Source organism: Rhipicephalus microplus, chromosome 7 (genome assembly GCF_043290135.1).
Source record: "Rhipicephalus microplus isolate Deutch F79 chromosome 7, USDA_Rmic, whole genome shotgun sequence".
Lineage (NCBI taxonomy): Eukaryota > Metazoa > Arthropoda > Arachnida > Ixodida > Ixodidae > Rhipicephalus > Rhipicephalus microplus.
The window spans coordinates 5,068,083-5,086,134 of record NC_134706.1 but is presented as its reverse complement, the minus strand read 5'-3'; the positions used below and the strand labels follow the sequence as shown (position 1 = coordinate 5,086,134).

At 46.1% G+C, this 18,052-nt stretch overlaps 1 long non-coding RNA gene across 1 annotated transcript; it reads left to right on the top strand.

The window, feature by feature from the left end:
• Positions 1-1,107: 1,107 nt before the first annotated feature.
• On the top strand, positions 1,108-2,298 carry LOC142767232 (uncharacterized). Its single transcript, XR_012884787.1, has 2 exons — positions 1,108-1,778; positions 2,139-2,298. It is a non-coding gene; the product is annotated as an uncharacterized LOC142767232 (long non-coding RNA).
• Positions 2,299-18,052: the final 15,754 nt, after the last annotated feature.

Genomic DNA, 18,052 nt, shown 5'->3' with positions numbered 1-18,052 from the left:
ATCGACAACAGCGCTGCAGTAATTTACGCTAACAACTAAACTTGAAAAAAAAGTGCTCTGGTATTTTATTTTTTGACAATTATTATAACAGCAAGTCCAAATTAAAATATCACGTGTTATTTTGTAAATTTTAGAGTTGTTGCCACACGAGCGTCTTAGAGGTCATGCTTTTTTGCGCCTAGTCATTGCTCACCAACAGTGGTGCTGCGATAGCTTACGGTGTAAACAAAAAAATTATATTATGTTTAAATAATTCGCATTCTTGACACGCAATATACTGCCCAAATAGATTGTAAAGTAACAGAAGTTTTTAAATAAATAATAGGCATTAATTTCTTGTTTTCTTGGAACGCATTATAATAAGATTTTTTTTATTTTTTTCCGCAGTACATGCTGATGTGATTTACTGCAGTGGAATACTACAAAATTATTCTGTTATTTCCCACACATACTTGTGCATAACTGCGTACGTAAACTTTTGGGACAGTAAATACGTGTACATCTTGAAGGCCATGTTTTTTTATCATAATCAGGTTATTTTTAATGATGACAATGCGGCAATCTTTTTTGTAATTGACCACGCAGAATACACTGCTATTTTCACTCTAGCAGAATAGTAGAAAAAACAATGCATTTATTTTGGCATAAATACCGAATTGATCGCATGAACCCTTGAGATTGTCAGCTGATGACAATTTTGGGGGCTTAGCTTTTGTTTTTTCGAAGATGGCATTAGTTAACCAGTGACGGCGCTGTAATCGTTTCGTAGTTTTTTTAGCAGACGATGTTTAGTTTTACTGAGGCAGTCAAGCGGGGTATTGAGCTGTTGTTGCTCTGACACATATAATTACATTGCAATTACAAACAATCAAGAGTCGTGCGTACTGCGCACATATCGCAGAGCAACTAGAGCTAAGTTTCATTTCAGCGACATAATTACCATTACCACATCAAAATAACGTTCTCCGTGATGACGAAGCAGTGGTGTTTTCTAGAATGGGTTACAAAGCAAATGAATTTGTGCGAAGCACCACTTATAATTGAGAATGCTGTTACGGGCATACTTCTGAAAGTGAGACTATATGTAACGTGTTATCCCAGATGAAAATTTTCTGCTGGTTCTCTGCCGGGAGTTGCTGGTTTTTGATGGAACCGGCAGTTAGACTGCTGGTTTTTTGCTGGTTTTACTGGTTCCAGCAGTGTGCCCATTGGTTTTCTGCTGGTTCCAGCAGGGTGTCTACTGGTTCTTTACTGGGACCAGTACATTGCCTACTGACCTGCTTGTGGTCCCAGCAAACTTCCAGCTGGCTGTACTGGTACCAGCTACTCCTCAGTAGCACTAGTCTCGTATATATTATTGGCTTTTTTTTTTCAAATTAATACTAAATAGTTAGCTACTTATTAATAAAAATACTGCATAATAAAATTTTTTATTATTTAATTACAGGTAAAATTATAAGAAATAGCAGTTTTATGTAACGTATAAATTATTATGACGTCTTAGCGCCATAGTTTAGTACAACACATGTTGTGCTCTTGTCGTGACTTGTCTGTCTTTGGATTTGTATTTTCGATGTGTTAGTTGCAAGTTTCCTCTGGAATCTGTGTGACATGAGCATGTAATAGTTTACTTTTGAGTCAGTTACACCTGTGGAAAGTGTAACAAGTGAATATCAGCCTATTTTAGCTGTTTTTTGGTGCTATGCTATGCGGTGTCTTGATTTCGTGAGTGCAGATCGAGGCCCACCTTGTATCTCAGCAATCGATCTTTCATGCAGGTAAGTTGCATATTTATTTCAAATATAAGTAAACCTTGCATATCCCAAATGCTTCTGTGCTTTATTAGGCTCACTGTCGTCGTACATTGATGTTTGTGATGTTAATGAATTTGCATATGCATGCCGGTTGCTGTAAGTAAGCCATGATCCTTTGTCTCCGTGTAATGAAGTATTACCACAATGCTTAATTCTAGTTGCTGAGTGAAATAACGGGGCTGTATAGATGTAGAAGTTGTTCGCTTGATATGTACGTCGTCGTGCGCACTGTCTCCCGCGAACGGACGTTAAGTAACATTTTTAAAGATTGATAATCTGCAGTCACGATATGCATTGACAACAAAATATTTTATTTTGTTATAGATTGCCTGCATCACTTGGCTGCCCTCGACAATACAGACATCTGTGGTGTGGATCAAGGTCCCCTGTGGATTTTCATTCGGAACAATTTGAGCCGGAGCCGAAGCTGGCAGATTACCCTTTTCAAGTGTAAATAGATTTTTAATAAAATGTAATAGATCAACGCTTGTGTGTTATGGGTGTATTTAACGGACTTTTGAAAAGCAGCCCCTTTAGAACTACATGCTATTGATGGGAACAAACTTAATCTGCTGATTGGTACCACTTTAACTCGTATTACTAACTCATATTACTAAGTATTAAGAAATTGAAATGTGACGATTGTTCAGCTGTGAAGGGACTAACTTCCAGTTAGAAACATGCCGTATTTCAGCTGGTTCGAGCTGCAATAAAGCTTGCAGCTGACAATATGCAGCTCGAATCAGGCTTATTGCCTGCTTTGTTGCTTGGAGGTGTGCTCCATGTCGGCGAATTACAAGTTGGCCGACTGCCTGCAACACTGCGCTGGAACCAGCAGCTGATGGTTCTATCGCCTGCTGGTTTCAACACCTGCTGGAACCACCAGCTACTGGTTCCATCACCTACTGGTTTCATCACCTGCTGGTTCCATTACCTATTGGGAATGTGCTAATAAACCAGCACTGCTGGAATCAATAGCCAACCAGCAGGAAATTTTCACATGGGATGATATTTGAAATTAAGCTGCTTTTGCGCCTAGCTCCTTCATACGCTGTAGTCAGCATTGGCTGGCTGGTTGTTTAAAACATGTTTCGTAAATTTGCATGCTTACTGACGACGTCGCCGATTCGTTTGTGGAACAAGAGCCTAATTTACGAGCTGCCTGCGCTGACTTCAAACTTTCTTTTCCCGCTTGGCTAATCAACATGCTTCGTTCTTTCGCCGAATCTCGTGTCAAAGTTTTCGTACCTTGTGCATAATTTAGTGGGTGACGGGAACTAGTGCGGGGATGGCGGCGGGGTTCGATCGAATGTATACATGTACATGCCCTCTTCGGAAAACGGTATTTTTATCCACGAAATGCTGGCCCGCTCACCGGCTTTCTCGCTAGCGTGCAATGCGTTTCCTTCCCGGAAACACATCGAGAGAAAAGGAAGTCGCAATCCGGAAACTAACAAACCACGAAGAAAGAACAGCCGCGAAAATCCCAACGAGCGTTATTCAAAGCACCCTTGGATTTAGCTTTCGGATTCCGAGCCACGCAAAGCACTCTATGTGGCGTGCACGTCAGCACTTCTGCATAAACGTGTCTCAAAATGTTGTTAGAAAGTGATTGCGTCACCTAGGTATAAAAATAAATACTAATATTGTGTACATGTAAGGCAGTTATGCTCGAACTTCAGTTTGTGTTTTGCTGTAAAGAGCGCAAACGTCGAACTTGGTAACCCTTTTGTTTCGTTACGGTTTCAGAATAACCGAGACGTTTCGAACATATGAGAGAGAAGATCTACGTATTTCGCGCGTTGTTCCAGATTTATGTTTCATATTGGTGCTGTTTATTCCTGCCTAACAGTTAATCAGCAGATCAACAGACTTCGAGATTATATAGGTGTTGGCCATCTTGAAGGCCGTATTTCTATTGCCAAAGTAGTTCAAGAGATCTCCGCTAGGCGCGTTCACGACGCTGCGAGGTTTTTGCTTTCCGCCGATTTCGCTTCTTGTTTGCTTGGGCGACAAGTTGCTCTTTCTCTTGTGTCTCTGCGGCGCCAAATGCGGCTCGGAAAGATTGTTTCGCTCAGCAAGGCGGCTCTCGTGTTCACCATGAGGTGAGTCGAACACGATTCGTTTTGTGTTTCGATTCGACCGCGCTGTAGACTTGATCGCCGCGCGACTACGCGCGCGCATCCCGCTTTTCCCGATACGGGACGGTCTGAGTTCATTGCGCAACGCCGTCCATGTCTTCTCTGGGACAGACATGTTCACCGGCAGTCTGTCTGATCGAATTGAGAATAAGCCTAAGTCTCATTGAAACATTCGCGCCTCATTTCATATGGTTTCGCACGAAGAGAAGTGAACCAAAGTGAAGGTGCGTATGGGTGGTAGGATTCTTTCGCTGTGTGCTTTGAAAATGGTGGCAGATTCTCTAGCCGCAAACTTACTTTCTAATACGGCGCTGCTTGAGATAGGGAAACCTATACCGTGGCACCTGGAGTTGCATTTTTGTCTTTATAAAATTAATACTTCTTGTATTACATCTCAGCTGTTTTTTTTTTCTCTAAATTTATACCGATCAATACTGAGACCTTATACCTGCCGATCCCATTCAAATTAGGGACATCGTCTTCTGAATGAATTTTAATACATAAGTATTGTTCAATGATTGCCATGTTGTTTTCAAATACATCAAACAGTAATTGTATCGCACGAGACATCATTTTCACGTTGTTAGAAATATGTCGGTTACGAACACGTCACAAGCAGTATTGTATTTGTTTCATGTGAAATATTGCCGTGTTTGTTGATTTATTTGATTGATATGTGGGGTTTTAACGTCCCAAAACCACATATGGTTATGAGAGATGCCGTATAGTGTAAGCTCCGGAAATTTCGACCACCTGGGGGTTCTTTAACGTGCACCCAAATCTGAGCACACGTACCTACAGCGTTTTCGCCTCCATCGAAAATTTGCTGCGTTGGTTTTATTTTTGTTATGTGCACTCTCGCACTACTCACTCTGTTACGGCCAACGGTATTTGGAAATAAATAATTAGGCTTACTCAGAAAAGTGGCGAATTTGAGAATTGACCAACAATTTTCCTGCGAGACTGTGCATCCACAGGAAGATCTCGAAATAATGACAGAGAGCTGTGACAGTTGGCAAGTATTCATTCTGGGAGACATGGCGTGTAAACACGGACGCAACGAACAAGTTTAGACACCACAAACGCCGTCAAAAAACTGGAGAATCGCACAAAAGCGGAAAAGAAAGAAGGCGCGGGAACTTATTCGCGTGTATACCCGAGCATGAGGCGAACCTGTCAATCCTTCACGGGTGCTGCTCTACGTGAAAGGGCCCCACGCTGAATTCAAAGGCCAGACAGTAGTTTCTTTCTCGCCACTTATTTCTTCATTAAACACGTGGAAGGTCAGCGCAGATCGTTCAGCCAGTCAGGATTTCGTGCTTTTCGACTGCACACTGATATCTCCGCTTGCGCAGCCGCAGAATAGTCCGTTTATCGCGCTCAACAGTCGTGCGAGACTGTACGCAGCACGGGATGCGGCAACATGGTAAAGCAGGATCGGGGTAGATCTGATATGTCTCGCATATCGACATATGCAAAGCTTTCATTTTGACGTCACGCGAGCAAGCTGCTGGCGTAATAAATTGTGCCGCAAATACGGAAAGGAAAGTTTTCGAATAGCGTATACGCTGTAGGCGGGCGTTGCGCGCGCTTAGCGTTTTCGTATGAGCGTCATATGTGTTTTCGTATAGCGTTTGCCCCGCAAACGCTAGCGCACATTTACAGCACGCTCGCTCACCGCAAAGAGACTTCGCGGGCCGCACGCTATTTCAGATTTTTCGCTGGTAAACCGCAAACGCGAACGGTGGTTATGACGCATGCGCGGTGGCAGTGACCGCAACGAATAGCACGCGTAAAGTCTTGCGTACGCTATTAGAAAACTTGCTAATATCGTTCTAGTTTTTGATACATTTAGAGGCTATTCAAGGGCCTTTAAGGCATTTGATTTTTTTTCTTATGAGAATCAATCGAATATTAGCTAAGCATGCGCTACCACTTTTATCGATGTGCCATGCCTCAATCATTAGACGCCTTTATTCATTCCCGTGCGTTTGCACAACTGCGCATTCATCGAACATTGACGTGCACTTACACTCTCGACAATCTCAAAATAGATTAGAATGCGAGCCTCCGGTTAGCAATATCTTATTTTGCAATAATCTCTGGTTAACACAGCGGCTCTCCTGTAGTGCGCTGGAGCGACAGCAGCTAAAAATTAGGGGACCCTAAAGCTTCGCCTTTAGGAGTTGAACGCAATAGCGACATCCTATAGGCTGAAACATTTAGTGCATGAAGCCTTTTCGAAATTGCTATGCTCCCACTGCGTGGCTTTAAGGGACTAGGCGCAGTAGCGTGTGTGCCTTTTGTATACGGGGGTTATGGGCTTTCAACCTTGGAGCCATTATGATAATCACATACGTTGATGCCCGTTGGCAATGGACGCTTGTATTATTACTTGTATTATTGCATTATTACTGCAATATTTCATGTTGCATTGTGAAGCGTGTATACAAAACGCGTACGTGTGCTTGTCAAGCATGGAAGCTACTTTCACTGCATTTACAAATAGATGAAGTTATTTTCGCTGTTTTAACTAGCAGAGGCGGACATTCTAAAAAGAACAATACGAAAAGAACTTCCAATCGCAGCTGATGGTATTAGGTGCCTCCCATTCGAAAAGAGTCTGACTGATAATACTCCTTATGACCTGTTTATATTGTTGGGACTTTATTCACCATGGAAAAGTCGCGTGATTAATAGGCGCGCGGAGCCACCACGGTCGACGAGATCCGTCTTCCGAGAAGCAGATGCTCAAGTGCGCAGTGTTGTTGAGTCTTTTGACGCCGTTCCGGAGTGGCTTCCCCTTCTGGACGCTTGTGTGTGTTTGCCTGACTTCTGATGAAGTATGTTGTGCGTGCTTCACTGGTTCACTCGTGATGATTTTGTGCATTAAATAAAAAAAAGAAAAAGAGGCGTAGCCGTGTGGTAGAACATCCGCTTGCCACGAGAACGACTCGGGTTCGATTGCCACTTAAACCCAAACAACCCTGGTGAGGTCCCCACTGGTCCAGGATTTTTTAAAAATTAATTTTATTTGCATCGTTCTCGATCATTTGTCGCTTAGAATTAACAACACTGACGCCGACGCCAGGATTTCTGCAAAACGAGCTCTTTAACGCTGTAGCGTGGAAAGGAACCTCGTACAACGCGCCTCTAAGTCAATCAGTGAATTCGTTCACTGAGCAAAGTGCGTTTGTACCACGCATCATTACTGCAATATTTCATGTTGTATTGTGAAGTGTGTATACAGGACGCGCGTGTGTGTTTGTAAAATATGAAAGTAACTTTCACTGTATTTCCAAGCATATCTAGTTATTTTCACTCTATTCAAAAGTCCAGAGGCAAATACCGTGATAAAAAAAAAAAAAAGCGCGTGGCTGTGTGGTATACAACACCCGCTTGCCACGGAAACGGCCCGGGTTCGATTCCTGCTAGACCTGGAATTTTTCAATATTTATTTTATTTGCATTTTTTTTAATCTTTCGGTCATGCAAAGATGATTTTTCGCTCACAACGAATGACGCCGAAGCCGTAATTTCTGCGAAACGAGCTCTTTAATGCTATCGCGTTAAAACATTTCATGCGCATTATATCTCGTGGTTCAAGGCATGCCACCCACTACACAGAATGCATCGATATGCGAAGGCCTCACTCACACAAGCCACTTTCAACTTTATAGATCGCACTCCAACGTGCTGGTGGGAGTAGGCGACATCAGCTCATCTTCGGCGTTCAATCAATCACGTTCTTTTTTTTAAAAATGCGAAGCATTGCATAGCTAACTTATGCGACTTTTACCGTGTCTATCTATCTATCTATCTATCTATCTATCTATCTATCTATCTATCTATCTATCTATCTATCTATCTATCTATCTATCTATCTATCTATCTATCTATCTATCTATCTATCTATCTATCTACGACTTTTAGCTCTCCTGACCGTTTCGATAATGCTATCAATACCAGACTTCGTATGATATAACATGACTGTATGAACAACATATTTGAGTAATCATAACATGAAAATCACGACTTGTATGTCATGAATGTCATAATTTACATTTCATGGTCCTGCAGATCTTGCGGTGGTTTCGTTCACATGGCATGTTGCAAAACTGGTATGGTATGACATGATTGCATGGCGAACACACAAAATCATGACATGCGTGTCGTGTAACAACATGACTACATCCCACGCTCATGATGCGCTCACGGCCGTTTCGCTAGCGTCACATTTATCAAACTTGGTATTACAGTATACGTGAATGGATGACGAAGGTATGTGACTGGTGCAAACATGATAATCATGAGATGCGTGTCGTGTAACAACATGATGACATGCGACGCTCATGATGCGCTGGCGGTCGTTTCGCTAGCTTCACTTATACCAGATTCGGTATTACGGGACGTGAATGGATGACGAAGGTGAATGACACGTCCAAAGGTGATAATTATGACATGCGTGTCATGTAAGAACACTATTACATGCCACGCCCAAGATGCGCCTGCAGCCGTTTCACTAGCATCACATATGCATCATTTGGCATTACGTGACGTGAATGGATGACGAAGGTGAATGACACGTCCAATGATAATTATGACATGCGTGTCATGTAAGAACACTATTACATGCCACGCCCAAGATGCGCCTGCAGCCGTTTCACTAGCATCACATATGCATCATTTGGCATTACGTGACGTGAATGAATGACGAAGGTATATGACTGGTGCAAACATGATAATCATGACATGCGTTTCATATAAGAAGATGACTACATGCCGCGCTCATTGTGTGCTCACGGTCGTTTCGCAGGCTTCATATATACCAAGTTTGCTATCACGTGACGAATAGATTACGAAGGTATGTGACTGGTGCAAACATGATAATCACTAAATCACTACATGCGTGTCATGTGAAACATGGGACTACATGCTACGCTCATAGCACACTCGTGGCCGTTGAGATAGCTTCACATATATCAAATTTGGTATTACGTACGTGGCGTGAATAGAACTCAAATGCCACGCACAAACATGATAACCATGACATGGAAGTCATGTACGGCATAATTTACGTCCGCTTCGTAACGTTGTGCCGATTTCAATGTGACATATCAACCTTTTTCATTCGGGATTCGCGTACCATCGATTCCCACTGTACGTGGGATCTGCCAATTTTCGTAGTTGTCATATCACTTTCTCTGGTTCCGCACTCACATATGACCACAAGGCTTTGTTTAATCATAATCGATGGATGTTAGTCGTCGGTATGGAGATGTTTGATTAAGCGTTAACGTAGATGCATCCACGTTTGAAGAATAATAGTGTTAGCTATGAAAGAGCAATAGACATTGCGCAAGCTGCCTTATATCAATGTACAGAAAACTTAAAAACTACTGTGACTCAGACACGTTTTATTTTCGTGTTCTACCGATTCTAATGACGGAGGGATCAAACATGCTTTTTTTTGGGGGGGGGGGGGGGTAAGGGGGGGAGGGTAGGTCCGACTCAGAAAACGTAAAGCGCAGACTTTACTTTCCCCCTTCGTGCGCATGGCTATGCTCCCAACTATATCAAGCCTACAGATAACAGAGCGAAGAAATTGTCGCGCAAGAGCTGATAAGGTATCATGACCGAGAGAGACAACATTGAATGGTGTGTGCCCGACAGAGCGTGTCGGGTCGACCGGAGTGCGTTTAACTGGGCCGCGGTCTGTCGCCCTCCCCCTGACTGGGTGACGGCCAAGCGGGGCTCGGCTGGACGTGATTCCCGTTTGCATCGAAGGTCGCGGCCAAAAGAGGGTGTTCGAGGGCGCCGTGCCAAGAAGTGTGTGGGTGAGTGAGAGAATTACCAGGGACAGATAGGCTGGGGGGGGGGGGGTGTGAACCAGAACGCGTGGTGGCACCCTGGGCTCCGAATCGATACGGCACACGCTCGCCCACTTTTTGCGGCGCAACGGCAGCCGCGGCCGGTGCAGTGCAAGAGGCGCCCCGTGTGGGCAGTACGTGCGGGGCGTGATTGCAAAGAGCTTGCGTGCCGACCCTCCCTTCGAGGGGTAGGGGGGGTGCAAGTCGCTGTCACATCCGCCATTCCACACACCAGGAATCGAATGTGAACCACGGTGTGATAGGTGTTCTGTGGTGTGATCATCCTACGCTGACCGCACATCGCTTCCTCTAGTAGACGTGTGCACGTGGAGGGAAGGGTGCAAGGGAAGTGGAGGCTACCAACCCCTACAGGGTTCACATGTTTACGTGCGAAGCAGCGCATGGAGACAAGGCGCCAAAGGAACGGAATGACAGGACAACCACTACATCTGGATATATGCATGCACCCGTCGGCAAAAGTACATGGACCACGGGAGCGCGTGCCGCAGTCGCCGTTTAGTCGCGAGCCGCCTGCTGTCGAGAGCACTGCACTGACTGAGTAGCTGTCGGAAGCATTACCTCTCAGGGAACTTATCCGAGAAATTCTCTCGACAGCAAACGGATCGCCACTACACCGCGCAGACAGCAGAGGTGTACGGACGGCAACGGTCCGTGTACTTTTGCTCGCGGGTGTAACCACCAGCATGCCACATGTAACATTGAAGTTATAATAGTTTGATCTTGTCTGCCAAAAAAAGATGATTCGCAATCGCTCAGAACAACCGAATATAGCCCCCTTCTAGTCACGTAAGAGAAGGGCCCAATGCCTGACACAAACCTTCGCCCCCCCCCCCCCCCCCCATGAGGAACACTGAGTACGCCTATATGGGGAAGCGCGTTGTCTTATGCACTCGACCGAAAAGGCCAGTGTGCTCTGATCTGGGTGCACGTTAAATAACCCCGGGTAGTCGAAATTTCCGGAGCCCTCCACTACGGCGTCTCTCATAATCATATTGTCACGCGCTAAGAGCTCGAACGAACGTACAAAGGGGCGCGACTGTCCGAAATCTCAGAGACAAAGAAGGACGTCTCCGCTGGCACGGGTTGCTCGTCTTCGTCTTCCTCGTTCACCGGCACAGAACTGACCCACTGTTAACTGGCACAGAACACCAGGTGGCATTATTGTGGTTCTGGGACGTTAAACCCCACATATCAATCGAGGAGGGGGAAGGTGAGCGCTTCCTCCTTCCCCTGTTTCCCTGGAGGAGACAGTAACAAAATTAATGCGATTAAAGAAATGTCAGAGCATCTACACGGAGTGAATGATCATGAGTGGGCGAAGCTCCGAAGGTACATCGGCAAAGCGTGAATACCACCCTCAGCCGTTCCAGAGTTTCGAGGAGCCTGTCCCAGTGTACTTCCGCGGTACAAAGCGTTAGCAACGCGTGCGGTTTGCTCTGCTGGCTAATCATGGCAAAGAGGTCCTTGCGGCGTTTTCGCCGGCATTGAGCCGTGTTCGGAACGCCCCACGTGAAGGCCAGGTCTCGGTTGAACACTTCGTCCATGAACTCGCGCTCGGCCCTTTCAAGTTGCTGCCGGCTGAACGAGCTGGCTGTGGGAGCGAGCGCCGCAGCTCGCGCCCGCCGCTCTCGCATTGCTGACGCGTGAGCGAACTGGTTATACGAGTGAGCGCCGCAGCGCCATCTACTCAGCACTCCGATTACTAGGGGTGGCTACGACGGACAACGCGGACAAGCCCACATCCTGAGGAGCCTCGCTTCAAGAAGCTCGTACGCTCCATGATGCATTTTCCTACAGCAACTCGAAGGCTAAAACCATCTTTTAATATATTTTGCTGTAAAAATTTTTACAGCAAAAGCTGCTGTAAGATCACAGCAAGGGTCGCGTGCACCGCAGTTGTCCGCCGGAGACGTCCCCCGCTACGATCTAGGCATTCCTCAATCTCATCTAGTCTCGCTAACGTTTGGTCTACCACCGTGTCTCGACCAAGACTCCAACAACTGCATCCTCAGAAAACCTATTCTCATCCAACTCCATATCTGCTACTCCTACTGGTAATGCCTCATCGTCTCGTGGGACCTTCGAGGTAGAAACCGCAGCTAAACCGTCTGTATCTGCTCCAGCAACCTCGACAGCTTTTGTTTCACCCAGTGGCACCGGCGTACGAGCGTTTCCCCCAAACACACACTCGCTCAATGGCGGAACATCCTCCTCGATGACGTTCCGATGGAGGCGGAAATGTTGTAGGCCCGTGTGCTCAGATTTGGGTGCACGTTAAAGAACCCCAGGTGGTCGAAATTTCCGGAGCCCTCCACTACGGCGTCTCTCATAATCATATGGTGGTTTTGGGACGTTAAACCCCACAAATCAATCAATCCTCGATGACGGAAATTACATTAACCACATCCGCACACGGTGAACCGCGACTCGTTTTCAAGGAGCTTGTTTCCTCGCGAATATTTACGACCGCGATTGGCCTCTGCGCGTCAACGTCATGAGGAGGAGTTGCGTCTAGGTTTCCAGATTCGAATTTTGTCACCATCTCCTTGTCTTTGTGAATGCGGCTGCCACCCGTCGAATTCCACTTTTGTCGCCGGTACCGATAGCATTCTCGCCAAAAGTGACAAATCTACCACAGTTATAGCACCCGCCGGGATAAGGGAGCTGCTTAGGGAATTCCTGCCAATTCTGTTTCACCCTATTGCGTACTGCCAAGCTCTCCGCAAGTTTTTCGAGGCGGTCAAGGCGGCTATGCATCTCATGAACATCCGTGTTCTCTTCTACGTATCGAACGGGTAACGAATGGCTCCTCGACACTTTCTCATGCCGCCGCTGGTGTCCGCAACAACTATCGTTCAAAGGGAGAAAAAACTACGTAAAGAAAAATAACAATGACACATGAATACAACCCGGATCCCCTGCGTGCCAGCCCAGCATTGTACCACAGAACTATGCCGGTGCTCGTAACTCCGTGACAAACTGGCCCTATGCAGGCTTTATGTCTGGAAATAAATCGCATTAATGTGTTAATTAAACACTTTAGAACAGCAGAGAAATAGCCAGGCGTCACACAATTCGAATTGCATAATGAGTGGGTCGTTGAATTGCGTGACCCATTACAATAGTGCTAGGCATAATTCTTCATCGTCGTTAGCCAAAGCATAAAAAAATGGTGAAAAATCATCTTCCAAGTGTGTAGCGGGTACCACGCTTCACTGAAAAATTACGAATGATGGCACAGTGAATGCCTCCCTACTAAACAAGAATTATGATGATTTATGGCGTAGTGGGTGCCCTGCAAGTATGCTTGTAGCAGTCACCTAAATAGTGTTCAAAGAAGGCCCTGAAAGGCCGCTCTTCCAGCTTTTGTGGTGACTGTGCTGTGCGATCCGTGCAGTCCTGGCGGTTCTTTTTCTCCTTTACACAGAAAACTTTCTGCTCTTAATGTGGTTGGCACTTCCTCCAGAATGGGAGGCACTGGAAGATTTGTGCACATCACATGGTTTCGCATTACTTCCGGGATCAGCCGATCTTTCGCCAATCGACGGTGTTATGTGATTGCGTCGCAAAATTTGGCGACCCTCAACGTCTTAGGGCAACATCATCACACGATAATTTTTAGACCCCTCATGTTCACGTTGACGCCGTCGATGGTCAGGTTTGGAGCTCTACGAGGCATCTGAGGCTTTCTCCTTAAAACTAAACAGCAGGAAAATGGCGCAGTATCGGTACATGCATAGACACACACTGTGTGAATGGCTAAGGAAAAATAGCGACGTTAAAGGGACACTAAAGTCAAATAACAATTTACGTCAGAGTGAAAGCTCAATGTATGACATATAAAACGACAATATTATCAACAACAGTGCCCTACTTACCAAGACATCAAGGTAAATGCACAAGAACACAAGCGCCGCAGTAGGACATTTTAAAAATGATCCCGATGACATCAGACGGACCGCCTACAATTACACTCTAAAAATAGCGAGCAAAAAGGGTGTCTTTTTGTCGCACAACAATAATCGTCATCTATATTGCGTTCCATCCTTGCGCTATCGCCCCGCGCCCGGTACATTCCGGTCACGATCGACATGCCCATTATCAGGGTTACATTGCATTCTCGATAGGAAAGTGGCCAGCGCCGAGTTTTCAAGAAAGGAAGCGCACGCAAGCCTGATGACGATTATAGTTGTGGGACAAAAAGACACCCTTTTTACTCGATATTTTTTTTAGAGTGTAATCACTAGTAATCGATCTAACTGCACTAAATAATGAACCTCCCGTGCATCAAGGACGCAATAAAATGCTGCTTGTTCGTTTCTATTTGATTCACAAAAACAAAAAAAAAAAAAACGCCAGACGTTACTATGGGGAATCACGCGAGTGGCTCAAAAATTCAATTTTCGCGTGGTTGGGTGGATGGAGGGATGTGGCTGTACCCTTTAGATCGGGCGGCGGCTAACGCCACCTAGCCGTAATACTTAGTGAACTAACCATTAGATTTATCTTTTTTTTAAATAGCGTGGTTGAAGATTCGTACTTTGCAGTGAAGGATTTAATTTTCACTCGTGCCTTGACTTTACCCACCAATCAGATCACCTCCTTCTAGTTAAGTCTACCCGCTTGAAGCCTATTTTACCCTCCCTGCCCCTAAACCCCACTGCTTTGAAAAACTCTGTGCCATCATCCTGAACTATAGGGTGAAGCACTTTACAGAACACTATCAAGTGTTCAGCAGTTTCTTCTTCCTCTCTACACGCACTGCATGCTGTGTCTACCCCTTCGTATTTGACCCAATATGTCTTGGTTACACGGGACAGCTGGCGCCATCCAGCGGGGCGCAGTTGAAACAAAAGCGTCTGCAATCTCGAAGTCAATGGCGGGAAATTGATCAATAGCTGTTGTTGCTGCTGTGGCTCACGCTGCTTTCGGTCTGCTCCTACTAGAACAGTAAAGCCGGGCAACTTTGTGCACGGCAACAGTGACGTGAGACGGTCCGGTTGGTCCGCTTCTTGAGGCAGGTAATTTGAAGTGTGCTAACCCGATGCGGAGCAGCAAAGCGTGAATTTATTTCAAAATAGGCCCTTCCTTGGCACGAAAGTAACACTTCGAGGTTTCTGGACCGCCATTTAAACAATCAGCGTCGACTTAATAGTTGGCTGTAGTGTCCCTTTAACTACAGATCTACAATTGTCTGCGCTCTACGTGTAAATGAAAATGAGTTTATAATAGAGTGAAAGAAGAATCTGTGGTTGCCGTAAAGTTGTTATGGCAATCTCAACGTTCGTCCAACACAAATATACAGGGAAAGCCAAATATACAAGCGCTAATTTCAACGATAGAAGTTTATTCAACAACACTGTGTTCAAGTAGTCGACGTGGGTACTCTTGCTATGTTGCAGATGATGATGAAAAACATTTATTGTAAAAGAGAGAGGTGCGGGGCCAAAGCATGACCCCGCTACATGGTCGGCGTCCTTAGTCCGGGACACCGCATGACGAGGCCCCTACTCGCGCCCGTCTCACCAGAGCCCGTTGAGACTCTAGTGATGAGCAGTTGAGGAGGGCAGTCTCCCATGCCTCTCGGGAAGGGGTAGGGGAAGGGGGTAGGTGGGGATTTTTCGGACATGCCCACACCATGTGGAGGATATCACACGTCTCCCCACAGTGTGGGCACCGCCCATCTGTGTTCGCATCGAAATGTTTTAGGATTGCAGGACAGAGTAGAGTACCTGTCTGCAGGCGCCTTAGAGTTCGCTCTTCCGCCTTACTCAGCCCCTTTGCAGGAGCCGGGTAAAGGCGGTGAGTGTCGCGATAATAGGTCAGAATTTCTTTGAACCGCAGCAGCGGTGTATTGGCCTCCGAGTCATAAGAGCCAAGGTGAGGAGCCCGGTGGGTAAGCGCTCGGGCGGCCGCGTCAGCGGCCTCATTACCTCGTAAGCCCTGATGGCCAGGAGCCCATACGATGCGTTTCGGGGCTGGATCAGCGAGAGCCCGTTTTAGAATTTGGCTGGCTAGGGGGGATATCTCTCCTACCAAGTAATGAGCACATGCTTTCCGGGAGTCCGTGATGATAACTTTCGAGTTGGGGTCCGCAGCAGCAAGCGCTATCGCGACTTCCTCAGCGCGCTCTGGATTTTGTGCTCGGAACGAGAGCCCATTGACAAGCTTTTCTCGGTGAACTACAGAGGCCGTGTAAAATCCCGTGGGCGAAGGCCCTGCTATATCTACGTAGAATACACCAGGTCGGGAGCCGTGTTGCCTCTCAAGCGTCCGAGCCCGCGCCTGTCTTCTGCTTTCGTGCGTGTGCTTATCCATGTTACTGGGGAGGGGAGCGACCGAGAGCATATGCCGCCACAGTTCCGGAATACGCTCTGCCTCCTCTGCAGTGCAAGTGTGCTGTATATGTAAGCGGTTTAGCAGGCGGCGCCCGGGAGCCGTCTGCACGAGCCGCGTATATTGATTCATAAGGTGGGCCTCCCGCAACTCCTGGTAGGAGTTGAGCACACCTAACGCCCTCAGTTTGGCGTTAGAAGTGGCCACCGGGAGATCCAGAGCTCGTTTAGTAGCCTTACGAATGATGGCATCTATTCTTTCGTCTTCTTGCTTGTTAGTGCGAAGGTATGGGACGGCGTAGAGGATCCGGCTAGTCACGAAGGCATGGGCGAGCCGAAGCGCGTCCCTGCCCCGCAGACCACCCCGCTTGTTGGAAACGCGGTGGATCATGCGCCCTACCTGTTCGCCTATTCTCTTGAGTTTCGCTATAGTGGAGTCCGGTCTGAGTCTGTGGTGAATGAACAGGCCCAGAATCCGGAGCTCCTCCACCTCTCTGATGGGAACCCCAGACAGGGAGATGTGTATGGCTGACTTATCTCTTGGCTTCGCTCTAACGTGCAGAAGCTCTGATTTGTTTGGAGCACATTGGAGTCCACAATCGTTGGCATACGCCTCGACTATGGATGCGGCCTGCGGAAGGCGTTCCTGCATTTCACCAAGGCTCCCTTCAGTGGTCCAGATTGTAATATCGTCGGCATATACTGCGTGTTGTGTGCCTTCCACCCTGGCCAATTCGCTTGGAAGGCGCATCATAGCAATGTTGAAAAGGAGCGGTGATAACACTGCTCCCTGTGGGGTACCCCGTGTTCCCACTATGTTGCAGACGCCACGTGTGCGAAGTGGTGTGATCCACTGTCGTATCCTCTTAATTCAGTGAGCGAAACAAATTTATTAAATATCCTGCAAATTGATGGTCTGGGTCTAGGCCACGCCGGAGGCAGCCCAGATATCCTGTCTCTGCGTAGCTTGCCGAGCTTGCGGAATTGCCCACAGCTGGTTCTGTAGATCTGATCTTGTCAGTGTGACTCTATCATCTAAAATTTACATTCGAATTTGTTGTGAAATTCCAGAAAAACGCGATTAACATGTATCCTCTTCGTGTAAGCGTTGATTTGAAAGCGCCTCTAGCCAACTTCATGATACATGTACAATTTCGGGTTACAAGGGCTGGAAATGAACGCCTCGACTTTTCGCAGGTCGTAGATTCTCATCAAATATACAAAAAACTCGAAGCTGACTCTTTTATAATTCGATACACAATAATGCCTGCATATTTACAATATATAGTGTAATGCGCTGTACGTCGATGTGTACTTATAGCACTTCTGAAGTATGAGCTCTGCACTTGCACCCCCCCCCCTTTTTTTTTCGTTAGGTGCTTGTTTCTTTTCTTCCAGGACAAAATAGTCCTTCATAAGGCTTTGTTAAGGTGATAAGTCTCCAAAAACACCTACAGCGCTTTTATGTTGCGCATGGACGTTTTTGACTTTTTTATTTCTGTGTATATGAGGTCATTGTATATACCAAAATCATCGCCTGGCTTGCTACTCTGCAGTAGTAAGCCAGGTGATAAACCAGGCTAATATCTTAGGGGATAACACTATATCTGTCTGTCTGTCTGTCTGCCTGCCTGCCTGCCTATGCTTTCGCACAGTACACATATCATCAACCATTTTTAAATGCGAAGCATTTTTTAGCGAACTTCAGCGACTTTGAGCGTATCTATCTATCTATCTATCTATCTATCTATCTATCTATCTATCTATCTATCTATCTATCTATCTATCTATCTATCTATCTATCTATCTATCTATCTATCTATCTATCTATCTATCTATCTATCTATCTATCTATCTATCTATCTATCTATC